Source organism: Phacochoerus africanus, chromosome X, assembly GCF_016906955.1.
Source record: "Phacochoerus africanus isolate WHEZ1 chromosome X, ROS_Pafr_v1, whole genome shotgun sequence".
In the NCBI taxonomy this organism is placed as follows: domain Eukaryota; kingdom Metazoa; phylum Chordata; class Mammalia; order Artiodactyla; family Suidae; genus Phacochoerus; species Phacochoerus africanus.
The window spans coordinates 69335491-69350630 of NC_062560.1; positions in this window are offsets into that span (position 1 = coordinate 69335491).

Consider the following 15140-nt stretch of genomic DNA (forward strand, 5'->3'; position numbering starts at 1 on the left):
GCTCACTGCAACGCCAGATCCTCAACCCACTGAGCAAGGGCAGGGACCTAACCCGCAACCTCATGGTTCCTAGTCGGATTCGTTAACCACTGCGCCACGATGGGAACTCCAGCCTTGGCTTTTAAGTCCAGCTTCACCAATCATTAGCCATGTAGTCCAGAAAAAATTACTTTTCTTCCTTAAATCTCATTGTTCCCCATCTGTAGAATTTGGCTGTTATATATCTCATTGGGTCATTGTGAGAATTAAATGACAGTGTTATATCATAAAATATTTAGCCCAATGCCTACTAAATAGTAAATGCTAAATAAATGTGAGCTATTGACTATTATTAGCTGTATTTGCTTGCTGGATTTGAGTTTTTATTTCCCTTCATCTCCATTGTAATCTAGCACAGAGTCTTTTTACATAATAGGCATTGAGCAAAATTATTTTTTAATCCACTAGAGACATGAAGGGCCATGAGCTATAGCAAAGCACGAATATGAAAAAAATATGTAGATTGCTGTCATCTCTATATTTTTAGTTTGCTGTGTGACCCTACTCATGCAGAAGTTACTATTCATCTGTGGGCTTCAGTTTTACTTTCTTCTCCACCTTATAGTTAAAATGATGGATAATATAAAAAAAAAGGTTTTCTTATGTCCTTGCCAGTTCTGACATTTTCTGACTCCTTGCCTTCTGACTCTCCTATCTGCTTCGACTACAAATTATTCTAGTATTCACAGTCCTGCTGCTTACTTGCCATCTGTTGTTGACTCCTGGCCTGATCTCACGCCAAACATCCATGTGTGCCCTCCTGCCTGTTTGTCTGTTATCCCTGGGGATATATCAGCCCCTCCTATGCCCACCTCCTTGCCTTGATCACTGATCCCTTATCTGCTCATATCTGATGCTGACAGATATATAAAACATTATAAAAGGGGCAGTATATTGAGGTATATATATGTGTGTGTAAATGTGTGTGTGTGTATATATATATATACACACATATGCAGTCCACAAATTTGCTTATCTAGTTTCTCATTCCATAAAGAAGTTAGATTTAAAAAAAGTCAAATATCTGTTGCTCTTATCTTAGTGTTTCTTAGACTGACTTTTCCTGCTTCCCAGAGTTTTTCCATCATATTAATAGATCTAAACTACTGTTTCCAGAAAAGACCTCAGCCTTATGGGAAACAAAGAAAAACATCTATGGAAGCAGCCCTTTTCATCTGAGCTATGGTGAGCATATTCATACCACTTTTGTGGGTTCCCCTCACCCCATTTCTAGTGTGGCTAAAACCCCATAGTCCCTTTTAATTCCTCAGTATTTATTTATAAATAGTGCTATAAGGAGGTTATCAGAATTATCACTTTGTCTCTAAGATTATTTTTTTATGGAGTGTTTTGAGAAAAGCAAAATTTGGGCACAAGTGTCTATGTGCAGCCTATCTCAGTATTCTCTGCTGAAATTCATCTGTGGGCAACAATCAAGGATTGTTGTTGTCATTTTTTTGTTGTTTTGATAAGAATTTTTGCTTTTGTTTCTGAAAGAAATTGTATTGGTGAAGTAGGTATAAGCATATTAATATTTTTGCAAAGTTTTTATTTTTTATCAAGATTAATTTAGGTAGAAAAAAATTATTATGTCATTTTTTAGTGTCTTTTGGAACATCTGATCACCACACAATCTATTACATTAGATCCATATTCAATCCAATTTGTTTCATTTAAACCAAAATGATTGTTGGAATCAGACTGGCCATGCAGAGCTCTGCCAATTTAGTGCAAAACAACTAGAAAAGAGTCTAAGTAGTTTTGCAGATATAATATGTGTTTGTCTATGAAGTCAGTAATAAAAAGCATCAAATTCCCTGAAATCATTTTTTACCTTTACTTTGCTGGTTATAAATTAGTTTTTTGTTTTAAGTAAATATTATCATAAGTCATGGGAGTTTTTTTGTAAAACACTTTCTGTATGCATCTATTAAATTAAATAAAATGATAAGCCTTTACTTCAACTCTTTGTAAGTATACAGTAGTAGAACCATTAGAGCACTATACTCAAAGTTACTGGGAGGGAGGTAGGCCAAATATTCTCTCATGGTTTCCTTGCCATGTCTTTACAACAGTTTCCAAAACAAAGCTTGCTTGTTAGAATTGACTTTAAATTTACCTGTACACCTATGTCAATCTAACACACCTTCCCTATTAAGTAAAAAGGAAAAATAATCAAATGCCAATATTTTTTAATGATTTAATTCCACAATTTCACAGCTCACATGTATAAAGTACGGTGTTCTATGAAAAGAAGAGGCAATTGTTAATTTTATTGCAGGACTTAAATTTTACAGTTGTTATAAGTTGGGTTTTCTAGGAACACTGGCATAACCAGAAATCCAAACATGAGCAAGCAGCACAAAAGATAAGCCTTAAGTGAATTGTTGTAGTCAAAGAGTCTATACAGTAGTTTTCAAATATCAGATTTTAAGCAAATCATCACTGGTTTTATAGAAAGTTCAGATTACCAAGCTTCAATGTTAGAAAATCTGACTGAAAATGACTCTTGAGTAAGATATAGGTATTTATTTTTAATAGGCATTACCAGGTGATTTTGACATCTTTAGTATTTATATCAAATTTTGAGAAACATTATACTCTAAAAACAAGTTTAAATAGCATGCAATCAGAATAAATAGCTTAAGTTTTATTGAGAATTGTCTCTCATTAAGGCAGCTTAAGGCACTGTCACCTGCCCTACTACTTGTTCTCAAATTTTGTGGCACATAAGAATTATCTGCAATCCTTATTTACATTTGTGAGCTTCTGGGAATAAATCTCATAATATGGAAGTCAATAGGGATAATATTTGACCCAATAACCTACATTTGATGCAGACAATCAATGGGCCTTTTTTGAGAGGCTTTGTTCTCTGTACATCTTGCTGACTGGGGAGGGCATTGGGAGGAATGTAGACAGGAAAAGCAGTACAAAGGGAGATTTCTTCACTAACACATCTATCCTATGAGCAGATGTTAGAGCCAAGGGCAAGGGGAAAGTTCAGATTGTCTTAAAGAAAGGACTTTTAAGAAACTCACTTCAGCACCCTGTTTATACCTGCCGCATTCCAGTTGTCTTCTATGAACTTAGCATCCAGCAAGATGGGGGGGTTGCATCCCCAGAGGTGGTGGACAGATCAATGTTTGCCAGACTCAGACTGGGGCTGCTGCTCCTGACATTGCTCCTACCCATGTAGATTTATTCAAATCAAACAACTGTGTTAACACTTTCAAGTAACTCCTGTCAGAAACCTCAGCCACCCCAGCTACAGCTAATACCACCACCAAGGAAAGTGGCAGTGCTCTGCAGTCAATGACAGTCCCTTACTGATCTCACTCCCCCTTTTATGTGTGTATTGTTAAGACATTCAGGCCAAGAAACAACTACACTTCCCCATCTTCTAAACCCTATTTGAATGGCATTGGAACATCCAGTGTGATAAGGAAAAAAAGAAACAACAGATCTTCATTGACTTGGCTAATTTCACACTTTATTTTATTAAAGAAAATGTTAAGGATCCCAAATTTGATTGGTTTGAAGAGTATGGGAAGAATTTGACTAGATAATGAATTACAATATTAAATCTGCTAGAGTTTCCTCTACAAGGTAGTGAGAGACACTATCCAAAATTAGTTGGGATGATTTCCTTACATATGGCTTAAGTGGTATAGACCCATAAAATTCTACCTTGAAAATTAGAATAGATGTTTTCTCTTTCTTTCTTTTTCTTTTTTTTTTCTTTTTTTTTTGTGCTTTTTAGGGCCACACCAATTACACATGGGAGTTCTCAGGGTAGCGGTCAAATTGGAGCTATAGCTGCCAGCCTATGCCACAGCCAGAGCAATTCCTGGTCCGAGCTGTGTCTTTGACCTAAACCACAGCTCACAGCAACACTCATTAACCCACTGAGTGAGGACAGGGATCGAACCCACATCCTCATGGATCCTAGTCAGGATTGTTAACCTCTGAGGCACAAAGGAAACACCCAAAATGAGAATAGACTTTATCTTAGAGATAAAGAATGGTGTGTAGGGCAGAGATTCAGTTTTCATTTGGTTTATTAAATCTATGTGTCCATAAAAAAGTTAATACAAAATCATCCATGACTCTATTTATATGTACATCAAAAGGAACTTCCAGGTGCTGCTATAAATACTCAATGTGTTGTTCTTTCATCAGTACTAATTTAATACTTATGTACTCCTGATAAAGTTTTATACTGTTAAGCTATCACTGTTATCTTGGGAACTGAACTCTTTCCTCTGGGGTTTTGGATTTGACCTCATATTTGATTTTTATACAATAATTGACATATGCCACAGCTATGATGTATTTGAATCTACCCCAAATCCAAGCATAAAGAGTAAATTTTGCTTAAATTCTTATCATTTGTTCTTATTCAACAAGGGCACTAGATTCATTTAGCAAAACTGATAAAAAGAGTAGAAATGTATTGACCTCAACTAATTTAAAAATGCTATTTAGATCTGCATATGTTGAATACATTAAAATAATTGGTTTTTAAGGTAAAATTGGCAAGTCTTGGAAATCTTGAAATTTAGAAAGCAAATATGTTAAGGAGACCGACTTGTAAATCAAGTGTTTTGAAAGTGAAAACAGGAAACTTTTTTACATTAAATTAAAAAAAACAACAACAACACTTTTTACGCTCTTTCCTGTAAATACTTAAAACAAACAAACAAACAAACTATGAATCAGAATAGCCACATTTGGAACACTTTCTGTTATCAGTCAATATTTTTAGATAGTTACAACCTGGTCCTTAAGCCTACATGGGCTTGAATTTGAAGAGTAAATCTTTTTACAACTGCCTCAATGAAAAGAAACCTTTAAAAAAATAGATATTTCCTAAAACTTTTTGTTCACACAGTCACACCCTGATGCTTAGATGTTCCAATATCTAATATAACCAAAGTAGCCTTTATAATTAAAGTCATTTTTCTATCTTTGGAAACCTACACCAGAACAAATATATCCAGAAGATCTCAATGCTCCTGTGAGTATTAATGAACATTTCCTTTTGTTTCATACCTGAATGTTGTACATCTCTTTTGGATTGCATATTGTATTTGTATATTTATGCATTGTTTCATAGTAACTTATTAAGGAATTGATTTGCATTGAACACACTGTTTAAATAAAAAATCCCTGAATTAAAAAGAAACTCACTTAAAATAGACTGTTTTGGTACATTCTAGGAGATACCTATGAAATGCCATTGTTCAGCAGAGTTCTTAAAAGTGACTCCAGTGACATGAAGGTTGAGAACTATAGCAAATAAAAATACAGGTTGCCTAGTTAAATTTGAATGTTATATAAGCATAAAATATTTTTTTAGTAAGTATGTTCCATCCAATATTTTTAACAGGCAATAATAAGAAAGTATTAATATTTTTATTTTAAAATATTTTGTGCTGCAACAATTACCATCACTGATTAGATATGCTAAAATTGCAAACAAGGGAAGATGAGGAGTCAGGAGAACTGCCTCTCAGCTGTCCAGTATTAAGGAAATAAAACCAACAAAACTCCATTCCTCCTCATACACAAAAAAAAGGAAAAAAGAAAGTATATCATGTCTAAACTTTTCATTTTCTTTTTTTATATATTGATTTTAATTTTTTTACATTATAGCTGGTGTACAGTGTTCTGTCGATTTTCTACTGTACAGCATGGTGACCTGGTTACACATACACATATACATTCTTTTTTCTCACATTATCATGCTCCATCATAAGTGACTAGACATAGTTCCCAGTGCTACACAACAGGATCTCATTGCTAATCCATTGCAAAAACCTTCATATGTATCTATCTTAAACATTTCTTCTCTCTTTCCCCAGTGGAAGAAATGTCTTTTCCTTCTCTCCAATGCTAACTTCTGCATTTTGAGCTCTATCTTCTGCACCTTGATATGTAAGTATGTTTTTTCTCTTATATCTGTAACACCATCTTCTTCACCTAAGTATAAAAGCTACTCATGTCCATCCTATCCTCAAATATTTCTCCTTAGCCCCATTTCCACCTCAAACTACCAATTTTTGCCTCCGTTTCCATATATACTACAGTGCCTATAAGAGAAGCCTACATATACATTTTTAAAACTTTCTTTTTTTCTTTTTGCCCATGCCCAGGGCATGCGGAAGTTCCCAGGGCAGGGATTGAATGTATGCCACAGCAGCTAGCTGAACCGCAGCAGTGACAATGTTGTATTCTTAACCCACTGGGTCCTCAGAGAATGCCAGTACTTCTGACTCATTTCCATTTCTATCAACCCATGCACATTATATACTGGCAGTGCCCCACACCACAGAAATTATTCTAACAACATTTATAGCTCTCTTATTTTTTATACACCTACTTTATACTCTTTTAAGCTTCTTATATGTAAATGATGGCAAGCTTTAGTAAAAGTTGCACAAAATTAAAATATTACAAAGAGCTTTCATATACATTTACCTAAATTCATCAGTTGTAAAAAATTCACTCTCTAGCCCTTTACCACTAAACACGTCAGTCTGTATTTCCTAAGAAAATATATTTTTATTACAAAACATACCACACTAATCAACTTGAGTAAAATCAGAGGTAGAAATAATAACCTACTGTTTGTATCAATATTTTTGTCAGATTTTCCAACAATATCATTTTTAGAATTGTTTTCTCCCACAGGAAATGATCTATTTAGGATCAAGTCATAACATTTTAGCCTCCTTTAATCTAGAACATTTCCATAGTTTTGCATAGTCTTATCTAAAACCAATATATATGAAGATTAACAGAATGCTCCTCATTTTGGCTTTGTCATATTTTTTCTATTAAATTTAGATTATGCATTCTTATTCTGAATACTCCATGGAGGGTATTGGTACTTATCAGGATGTCATATCTGTAGGTCCACAGTGTTACTAGCCCTTCCTTGCTAATGTTAATTTTGATCATTTGGTCAAGTGTTATGGAATTTCCCACTGTATAATTACTGTGAATTTTTTTCTCTTTTGCAACTAATGGCAATTTCGGAGACATTTAAGAACATGTAGATATCCTGCTACTCAACAAAATTTCCCTTTAGCTTTAGCATCTGTTATTATTTCCTGATCAAATTTTTACTTTGATAATTATAAAAATGATAATTTTCCAAATCCAGATCTCCATGTACACTTAATAGTCAGCATATGGGTTTTATTATAAGAATCCATTTATCAAGTGATTTATTTATTTTTCAATTTATTATTTGTACTAGACTCATGAATTAATGTTTCCAAAAGTTAATAATTCCTCAGCATATTTAATTATTTTAGTGTTTATATTTTTCCAAATTTGGTCTTGGGTATCTCCCTTCAATCTGGCTATTAGGTCCTTGTGACAGGTCTATTTTTTTTTTTTAGTACTTCATTATTTTACCTCGTATTCAGATATCTTTTACTACCTAATGTGACTCTGTAATCAGCAATATCTCCAAGGGATTCCAGTTCTTTATATATATATATATATATATATATATTTTTTTTTTTTTTTTTTTTTTTTTTGCCATTTCTTGGGCCGCTCCCTTGCCATATGGAGGTTCCCAGGCTAGAGGTCGAATCGGAGTTGTAGCCACCGGCCTACACCAGAGCCACAGCAACGCGGGATCCGAGCCACGTCTGCAACGTACACCACAGCTCACGGCAATGCCGGATCATTAACCCACTGAGCAAGGGCAGGGACCGAACTGGCAACCTCATGGTTCCTAGTCGGATTTGTTAACCACCGCGCCACGATGGGAACTCCCCCAGTTCTTTTTAGGGGAAAATAATATCAGAGACCAATATCTAGGTGCTAAGTGTGATCATTGCCACTGGGATGTCTTTGTTTCTTGACTCATTAAGTGGTACTATCTTCTTTTTGATTATTCTGCTTTTTTATTTTCATATGTGATATTGTTGACCACATTTTCCTTGAAACATACTCTTCTCTTGTTCTCTATGATAGGATTCTTTCCAGCCACCTTTTCTCTGTGTAGCTGTTCTTAGTTATTTTTAACACCTTTTTTTCATTGACATGCTTCAATTTCTCATTACTTAAAGTGTGTCTCAAAGTTTCTAGTTTTGGATATCTTCTCACTGTGTTAATTGATCTCAGTAATATTCATGCTTAAAATTTCATTGATGTATTCATAAATATGGAATGGTTTAACACCATCTAAATGCTTTCTTTGGAACAATAGACTAATAATTACCAAATAGCAAACTGAGCACTTCTACTTCAATAAGCTGCAGGTATATCAAGCTCATCATGTTATAAAATACCTCATTATCTATGAATCTCCACTGCCTTTCTCACTAAAGAAACACACCTAAAATCCTTCTCCTCTTATATTGCCTATGTTTTACCATCTTCCCTATCTACCAAGTAAGAAATCTGAGTTTTCCTTGACTTCTCTTCCTTTTTTCTACAAGCCATTTGTTCACTAAAGCCTATAGATTATCTTCTTCCTGAATAATTTTGGATCTAGTCCATCCTCTTCATCATTAATGTAAGCTGCCTTTCCTCTCTTCTTAATAATTTATTAAAATGGTCTCCTAATTAGTCATTTTGATTCTTATCTTTCTCTCTTATCCTCTACATTTCAGCAAGTGTGATATTTTAAGACATAAATCAGACAAGGATTCTTTTCTTTATTAAAATGTCTATGACTATCTACAGCCTTAGAAATCTCTTGACCAGGTAGTCCAGCCAGTAATATTACCAAACATCAGAGCACAGCCTTCAGCTCTGTCCTATTCTAGGAGGCAGCTTTGATCCTGAATAACCAGGCACAGCTTGAGACCCCACAACCAAACTTATAGACTTTCCCACTCATGGAGTCTAACCAGTGGCACAACCCTATCAGTGAACATAGACTGTGACCTCTCCTAAACAAAGGTGATCTAAGAGCCCAGCTAGTTGCCCCACCTGACCACAGGGCACATCCATTTGCTCTACCCAATAAGGAAGTAAACTCAGTGACTCCATGTGAACACAGAGCCAAGTCAGCAGGCTCAACCAACTGTGGAGTACAGACACCAGCATTCCACTGACTTCAGAGCATGGTGCTGGCCTTGCCCGATTGGAGACTGTAGCAAACCCAACTTGCCTGTGAATGTTGCCAACTAACCCATCCAGAACCCCAAGCTGAGCTTACTGGCTAAGACATTTTTTTTTTTTTTGCTAAAGTAAAGCTTTAACTCTGGAAGAGGAGGCAGTTTACTCAAATACATAGAAATCTATGCAAAAAATTAAATATCATGAAGAATTAAGTAAACATGACACCACTAAGGGAAACTAATAAAACTCCAATTTCTGACCTTCAATAAATGAACAATCTAGTCTAACAAAGAATTCAGAATAATTTATTTAATTCATTGAACTGCAAGAACAACCAGATAGAAAACTATATAAAATTAGAAAAATAAGACATGAATAAAATTAATAGATCAACAAAGAAATATAAATCATTAAAAAATAGAAATCCTAGAGTTGAAGAATACAAAGAATCTACTGAAGAATTCAGTAGGCAGATTCATTATAAGACTCAGCCAAGCAGGAGACAGAATAAGTAAACTATAATATATATTATTTGAAATCACCCAGTCAAAGGAGCAAAAGAAAAAAAAAAGATTTAAAAAGAATGAAAAGCCTATGGAACCTAATGGAAATGACATGATCACAAGAAACAATATAACTATTATTGAAATACCAGAAGGAGAAGAGAAAGAAAAAGAGACAGGGAATCTATTTAAATTAATAATGGCTGAAAACTTCCCAAACATGGAGAGAGACAGGGACATACAGATTTATGAGACCCTATGGGCATGAAATACTTTGAAACCAGAAAGGGCTACACTGAGATACATTATAATTAAAGCATTAAAACCAAAGGTAAGGGGAGAATTTTGAAGCTAAGAGTCACATACAAGGGGACCTCAATAATAATATAAGATTTCTCAACAGAAATTTTGAGGCCAGCAGATGAGACGATACATTCAAAATATTGAAAGAAAAATACTGTCAACCAAGAGCATTGTACTTAGCAAAGCATTCCTTCAAAAATGAATAAAAGATAAATACTTTCCTATTTTTAGTTTTCTGAGGAATCTTCATACTGTTTTCCACAGTGACTGCACAAATTGATCCCAGCAATCCCACTCCTGGGCATCTATCCAGAGAAAACCATGACTCAAAAAGACACATGTACTCCAATGCTCATTGCACAACTATTTGCAATAGCCAAGACATGGAAACAACCTCAATGTCCATTGACAGAGGAGTGGATCAAGATGTGGTACATATACACAATGGTGTATTACTCAGCCATGAAAAGGAATGAAATACCAGCATTTTTAGCAACATGGATGGACCTAGAAATTATCATGCTAAGTGAAGTCAGTCAGACAATGAGACACCAATATCAAATGCTTTCACTGACATGTGGAATCTGATAAAAGGACACAATGAACTTCTTTTCAGAACAGATACTGACTCACAGACTTTGAAAAACTTGGTTTCCAAAGGATACAGTTTTTTGGGGGGTGGGTGTTTAGCTGGGAGTGTGGGATGGAAATACCTTAAAACTGGAATGTGATGATCATGGTACAACTATAAATGTAATAAATTGGCTGAGTAATAAAAATAAAAAAAATACTTTCCTGGAAAAACAAAACCCGAGTGACTTCATGCCTAGAACTGAATTACAAGAAATGTTTCATGGCATTCTTCAAACTGAAATAAGAGAATGCTAATTAATATTGTATAAACATAAGACTGTGAACAACTTACTGGCAATGATAAGTATTTAGTCAAAATCAGAATTTCTAATATTTAAATTGTGGTGCACATTTGATTTACATCCATCATTTAAAAGTTTTACATGTAAAAAAAAATAGCTATAAGTACAGTAACAAAACTGGATATTCAATATAAAAATATGTAATTGTAACAGCAATAAAATAAAATATGAAGAAAAAAGTAAAAGCATAAATCCTCTGTATGCTATCAAAGGTAATTTGTTATTCACTTAATGCTGAATTCTATAAATTTAAGATATAATGTCATCCTCATGATAATAACAAAATAAAAATCTGTAAAAGATTATGATGGAGGCAAAGCTTACAATCAAAAGATTCATAAAATCATAGAGAAACACAGTGACAGGGACAAAAGAAGGAAGAAATTGTCTACAAAAGATTCTTTTGTGGAATTAGTAAACAGTGAACAAAATAGTGAAGCAAGTCCTTAGATATCAGCAATTACTATAAACATAAATAGGTTTGATTCTCCACTCAAGAGACATAAAATGACTGAGAGGAAAAAAATTAAAATGCAGAAAATGCAGCATAAAAGCCTCACTTCAGCTTTAAGGACATATATGGTCAGAGAGCAAAAATATGTAAAATATAAAGTAAAAGGTAAATGAAGAAAGTGTAGATAGCTATACTTATTCAGATGAAATAAATTTTAAGTTAAAAATGGTTCCTACTGTGGCTAAGCAGTAACAAGCCCAAATAATATCCATGAGGATCTGGGCTCATTCCCTGGCCTTGCTAAGTGGGTTAAGGATCTGGTGATGGCATGAGCTGTGGTGTAGGTTGCAGACATGGTTTGGATCCTGCATTGTGGCTGTGGCTTAGGCTGGCAGCTGTAGTTCTTGACTCAAATCCTAATCAGGGTACTTCCATATGCTGCAGGTGTGGTCCTAAAAAAAAAGCGAAAAAAAAAATGGTAAGAGACAAAGAATATCATTATATAATGATAAAGGGATCAATGCATTAAGATATAACATTTGTAAATATTTATGTAATATTTTTGTAAATATTTATGTACTATCCATCACAGCACCTAAGTATATATAGCATGTAGTAACAGAACTAAAAGAAAAATAAATAGCAAGTGGGGATTTTAATACTCTACTCCCAACAATGAGTGAGATCATCTTAAAGGAGAATCAATAAGGAAATAGCATATTTGAACACGATGGGACAAATTAATTAAAGTACATATACAGAAAATTCCATCTGTTAAACAAATAATACACACTTTTCACAAGCACAGACTATATAGGATAGAGTATAGGCTAGACCACAAAAATGTCTCAACAATTTCAAGAAGTTAGAAATATTCACAATTATTTTTCTGACCACAATGAAATAAAACTGAAAATGCATAAAAGGAAAAATGCTGGAAAACTTATAAATACATGCAAATTATTTATTATATTTTTATATTATTTTAATACTATTTTAAAGGTTACTTTAAATTTGTAATTATTACAAAATATTGGCTATATTTCCTGTGTTGTACAATACATCGAGTTTATTATACAACAAATAGTTTAAACTTCCCACCCTCTACCCCTATATTGCCTTCCTCCCCTACTGGTAACCACTGGTCTGTTCTCTACATTTGTGAGTCTGTTTTTTTTTTTTTGTTATATTCACTAGTTTGTCATATTTTTCAGATTTCACATATAAGTTAATAGAGTATTTGCTATTCTTGGTCTGATTTATTTCACTTATCATAATGCACTCCAAGTCCATCCAAGTCTCTAAAAATGGCAAATTTTTTTTTTTTTAAATGGGTGAATGGTTTCCCATTATATCACATTATATTCCATTATGCCACAAATTTTTATCCATTTATCTGTTGGTGGACACTTAGGTTACTTTCATATCTTGGCAATTGTAAATGATGCTAGTATCAATATTGGGGTGCATTATCTTTTCCTAATTTTTTTTAATATGTACACCCAGGTATCTTATAAGGGTTAATATACAAAATATATGAAGAACTCATACAACTCAATATCAAAAAGCCAAAAAATCTACTAAAATATGGTCAAAATATTTGAATAGACATTTTTCCAAAGATGACATACAGACACATGAAAAGATGTGTGATGTTACTAATCACCTAGGGAAACGCTAATTGAAACCACAGTGAGGTATCATCTCACACCTGCTAGAATGTCTATTATGAAAATGGCAGGAAATAACGAGTGTTAGTGAGGAAGTGGATAAAAGAGAATATTTGTGCCTTGTTGGTGGGAGTGTAAATTATTGGTTTGCTATGGAAAACAGTATGGGAGTTTCCGGAAAAAATAAAAATAGAGCTACAAAATAATCAAGTAATTCCACTCCTGCTATTATATGGAAACAACAAAAACACTATCTTGAAAAAAATATATGAACCCTTATGTTTATTGCAGCATTATTCTCAATAGCCAAGATTTAGAAACAGCCCAAGTGTCCATCAATAGATGAATGGATAAATGAATCTTTTTTTGCATAAAATGAAATGTTAAACCATAAAAATGAATAAATTATTTCCATTTGCAACAGGATGGATGTACCTCCAAGGCATTATAATAAATGAAATAAGTCAGACAAAGAAAAATATCATATGACCTCCTTTAAATGTGGAATATTTCAAAAATAAAAAAATAAAGATCAAGCTCATAGATACAGAGAATAAGTTGGTGGATGTCAGACATGGGGTAGGTGGGGAATGAAAGAAGTATGTTCCAGAATCTATTGGAACTTATCAATAAGTTCATTAAAGTTGCAGGAAACAAAATCAGTATACAAAAATTAATTTCATTTCTATACACAACAATTTATCTAAAAAATAAAGAAAACAATTCAATTTAAAATAGCATCAAAAACAATAAAATACTTAGGAATAAATTTAACCAAACTGGTAAGAGATTTGTCCAGAAAAATGATTCAGTTGTACATATACACACCTCCACTATTTTTCAGATTCTTTTCCCATGTAGATTATCACACAATTTTGGGTAGAGTTCTCTGTACTCTTGGTTGCTGTATATTTGTAAGAGTTTCAAATCAAGGAGTCTGATGCCTCTAGATTTGTTTTTTTTTTTCCTAAGGATTGCTTTGGATTTTAAGGGTCCATTGTAATTTCACACAAATTTTAGATTTTTTTATATTTCAATAAAAAATGCTGTTGGAATCTTGTTTAAGATCACATTGAGCCTACAGCTGGCTTTGAGTAGCATGGATATTTTATTAATATCGGTCTTCCTGTCTGTGAATCTCTTTCAAATTATTTGCATCTTATCTAATGACTTCCATCAATGTTTTATACTAATTCCACAAAAGAATATTTTGTAGACAATTTCTTCCTTCTTTTGTCCCTGTCACATCCTTATCTTGTTCCAGATTTTAGTAAGAAGGCTTTCAGCTTTTTTCCATTGAGTGTTTTATTTGCTGTGGGTTTGTCATAGATATCTTTTATTCTATTAATGTATGCACCCTCTATACTCAGTTTGGTAAAAGTTTTTATCATGAATGGGTGTTGAATTTTTTCAAATGATTTTTCTGCTTCTTTTGAGATGATCATGTGTTTTTTTATTTTTCTTTTGTTAGTGTGGTGTATGACATTGATTGATTGTAATGTTGAGCCATCCATGTGTACCTCAGACAAATCCCACTTGTTCATGTTGTATGGTCTTTTTTATATGTTTTTGGGTTCTGTTGGTTAAATTTTGTTGAGAATTTTTGTGTCTATATTCACCAAAGTTATTGGCCTGTAACTCTCTATTTTGGTAGTATCTTTGGTTTTGTTATTAGGTTAATGGCAGCTTCATAGAATGTCTTTGGGATTATTCTTTCTTCTTCAACCTTTTGGGAAAGAAAGAAGGATGAGTAAAATTTCTTTGTTTGGTAGAATTCACCCATGAAGCCATCTGGTCCTGGATTTTTGTTTGTAGGGAATGTTTTTAGTACATATTCTATTTCATTTCTAGTGATTGGTCTTTTCAATTATTCCATTTCTTCTTGATTCAGTTTTGGTGGGCTGTATGTCTTTAGAAAGTTGTCCGTTTCATCTAGCTTGTCAAATTTGTTGACATAACTGTTCATAGTATTCTCTTTTATGTTTTGTTTTCTGCAGTATCCATTGAGATTTCTCACTTTTTCATTTCTTATATTGTTTATTTGTTTTCTTTCCTCTCCTCTTCTTGGTGAGTTTGGCCAGCTCGTTGTCAATCTTGTTTACCTTATCAAAGAACCAGCTCTTAGTTTTATTGCTATTTTCTATTG